The sequence below is a fragment of the Staurois parvus genome, unplaced genomic scaffold (assembly GCF_062004578.1).
Source record: "Staurois parvus isolate SC_StPar_1 unplaced genomic scaffold, SC_StPar_1.0 ptg000147l, whole genome shotgun sequence".
NCBI lineage: Eukaryota > Metazoa > Chordata > Amphibia > Anura > Ranidae > Staurois > Staurois parvus.
This window is the reverse complement of record NW_028317943.1, coordinates 9,320,697-9,324,395: the sequence shown is the minus strand read 5'-3', so window position 1 is coordinate 9,324,395 and position 3,699 is coordinate 9,320,697. Positions and strand designations below refer to the sequence as shown.

General features: G+C 39.7%; 1 protein-coding gene across 1 annotated transcript in view; it reads left to right on the top strand.

Moving 5' to 3' along the window:
• Positions 1-275: 275 nt before the first annotated feature.
• The window catches only part of SLC38A4 (solute carrier family 38 member 4), a 102,825-nt gene continuing 99,401 nt past the window's right edge, over positions 276-3,699 (top strand). The window contains exon 1 of the mRNA XM_089674017.1: positions 276-407. The gene's annotated coding sequence lies outside the window, so the exon portion shown is untranslated. The remainder of the gene's footprint in view (positions 408-3,699) is intronic.

Below are 3,699 nucleotides of genomic sequence, written 5' to 3'. Positions count from 1 at the left end.
ATTTAGTTTTTAGTCAAGACATGATACACCATAATTCAAGCAGAGAGAAAGCATAACCAGCCAGGTTCAGATGCTAACAAACAGGAGGATGCAAGAAAAATGAGTTACACAATATATTTGAAATGCGTATAACTAGTGATAACCACAGGAGGTTTATATGTTTGTTTAGGTTTTTTTTTCATCTCCACATAGTGATCATGTGAATTTTTTTTTCTGTGATTACAGATGTTTCTGAAATGTCTAGGATTACAAAGACTTGGGCGGGATGATGAGTTCTTTTAAAAGCAGGCTCTGCCTTGTGTGAAATGTAATGCTTAGAGGCAGACCCTTTTCTCATCAGTAGAAGTTAAGATCAGTGCTGACACAGGCTTCTCTCTGCTGCTCATCTGTGGACTTTACACGGCAAGGTGAGTAGATCTCTTCATTACTTGGCTGCACTGCCTTCTTTAGCAAACAGTGATTATAACGCTTGACCTCTTAATAGCTGCAGCCCATTAAATATTATATTGATGACATGTACTGTATTTTCACTTTCCGATATAATATATGATGTTGATGATATGTACTGTATTTTCATTTCCTGATATAATATATATAAGTATATATAATACATATTATGCTAAAGTTATAGTCATTGTATCTGTATTTGAGATAAATCCGTCACAATTTTGTGTATTGCCTGATTACTCTTCACATACAGTAAATTGTAGCCCAGCAGACAGACTGTTGCCCTAATGGTTTCATGTATCTGACCCTGAAATAGTGCTTCTAGTCTTAGTGTTTATACTACACAGCGATGTACTTGGTGAACTTAGATTTAGCAGCACCAGAATGATGTAAGAAATGACCAGAATAGCAGAGTGGGGAAGGAAAGTGACACTGGATTTGCGCCCCGTGTAAAAATTCATATATATTTCACTAGAACGTTAACATACTGATGTCTCCTTCAACGGTAAAGAGATTTTTGTGATTAGATATTCTGTTTGTACCTCTCTCTAGACAGGAAAACCTGCACAAGTAATAGTATGCTGCATAGCAAATGCTTCTGCTTTTAGAGCACCAGAAAGTTAAGTCTAGCAATCCATGTTTCATAGTATTCTATGATTTATAACATTTTAAGACATGTCAAGCGTCTCTACTAAGCAGGTACAGCTAAGCATACATTGTAAATCAAATATAAAACACTAAAAACTACAGGATCTGTTTACTGAAAAGAGTTATTAAGTATGCATGGCAGATAAATTTCAAATATTAACTTAGAAAACTGAAAATATTACTAGTTATACTATACTATTACAGTATACCTGTTATGCCTTCAAAAGTTTTAAAGTGGCTAAAGGAACAAAGTGGTGACACAACCCACCTTTGAATGTGTATGGATCAGCTGCTTGTTGTTTCTAGGGGTGAGGAGAAAGCTTATACTCACCTGACCCCCCGACCCTACAGAAAACCGTGCTCCCTCATGGTCCAGTGGTGGACTGTTCCTGTCTATGGAGCGTGCTAACATCAGGAACAGTCCATTTACAAGACCAATGGACCACAGAGAGACCGATCTTGGAGTATCGGTGAGTCAGGTGAGTATATCTTCGGTGTTCTCTCCCCTACAACAAAACAAGCAATTAACCCCATGCAGTGCTGAAACAGTCCCACTGCTTAGGTAAAAAAAAAAAAATCCCGGAATTCTGATTTAAACCGAAGGAGAATGTCAATGGTTGTACCCCTCTTAGCTCCCGTTTTTGCAGGGCTTTTTTGTTGTTTGTTTTTTATTGGTGCAGAAGCCAGGGGGTGGTGGGCCAGCCCTTTAAACTAGACCAAATGACTGAAATTTGTATATCAGCGTGCACCTGGATTTGGCGTTCCTGGGACACTGGAGAACAGAATTGCTGTAGTCACTTAAAAGCTGAAGCTTAGGCATGTCAGTTTTTACATAGCTTGGAACAATGTAAGTTTGCATGATCTCCGTGGAAGCTAGAAACAATGAAGCAGGTACCACTACTACAGCAATTGTCGCTAGCTTCTGGGTCCTGCACAGAGTGTTTGCTCTGCTGCATTGTGAACACAGTAGGTCAGCATATTTGCCATTCAGAGAACCCTTTGCAATTTCTCAATAAATGCTAAATGTTCTCTGATTGGACAAGGTAGAGACCATTATCGCTTCCCTGTCTCTTCATCCTGTTCATTCAGAATGCTTTGCATTCATTGAGAAAATGCAAAAGGTACCCTAAATCAAGCCTGGGCTGATCGAGCCACCTCCTGTGTTCACAATCCAACAGGGCAGCCGCTTAGCATGGGACTCATGCCGCTTAGCATGGGAAGCAAATGGAGATCACTTGCCTCAAAATAATTATACATATTTTAAAAACTAGCATACATCTATGTGTTCAGATCTACCTCTAGCCATCCTCTGCACAGCATCACTCTGACTGGAAGAGGAGGGACAGTTAATCAGGCTCTGCTGTATAGAAAGCAAAGTTAATAACTTAATAATGTGTTGGTACTCCTTCATTTTCCAGTCGGTAGAAGGTGGCACCACTCTATTCTTTGACTTCAACAAAAAAAAGGGGTCTGACCTTCCTGGATGTGAAGCGTGGCAGAAGTTTCCTGTGTCATATAAAACATTTTCAACGTATATATTTCCACTATGTTTTTAGCTGTTTGTCTTGTATTCGGCCTTAGATATCTGGCAGGTATTATTAACCACTTGCCCTCCGGAAGATTTAACCCCCTTCCTGACCAGGCCATTTTTTGCGATACAGTGCTGCTTTACTTTGACTGATAATTGCGCATTCAACCAATGTTGTACATAAATGAAATACATGTAATTTTTTTCTCATTAATATTTTTTGTGCTATAAACTGACAAAAATAAAACATTCCTTCATATATTTAGGCCAAAATATATTCTTCTACATGCCTTTGCTAAAACATCCCAATAAGTGTATATTAATTGGTTTATGCGAAAGGTATAGCATCTGCAAATGGCAGTAGATACACTGGAATTTTTTTCATTTTTCATACTAGTAATGGGGGCGATCAGCAACTTATAGCAGGACTGCGGCGGGCATTCTGACACTGGATGGGAACTGAATAACTGCCACTGACATCTCCAGTGACACTAATACAGTGATGAGTGCTAATAAAAAGCACTGACACTGTACTAATGACGCTGGGCAGGAAGGGGTTAACATCTGGGGTGATCAAAGGGTTAACTGTGTGTTAGGGAGTGTTTTATTTGTACTATGTGCTGCTTTACTAGGGAGACCTGTTGCTTTCTGTCTCTCTGCACAGCAGTGAGATAGAAAGCAGTACATCCATGTTGACAGGAGAGATCTCTGCCCTCTCAGCTTCGCCGACAATCACTGAGTCCTGTCTGGGAATCACCGGCCGGGACCCAGTGATTGACATCCCCAGGAGCCAATAGCAGTGCAGTTAGGGCGGCTCAGGCGTGCCCCTAACCTGAAAACCAAAATCACGTATATTTACGTGATTTTGCACAGCGAAGTACAACTGCTGTGGGGCGGCAGGCAAGTGGCTAAACAAAGAAAATATGAAAGAAATTGGATAATGACTGAAATCAATAGATATCAATTAGCAGTCACTTTTTATTATAAACTGCTGAAATCTTATCTGATAGAAAACCAGAGTGTCTGCACATAATTACACAATGTTATAAAACATATATAACACATAATGCGCTGTA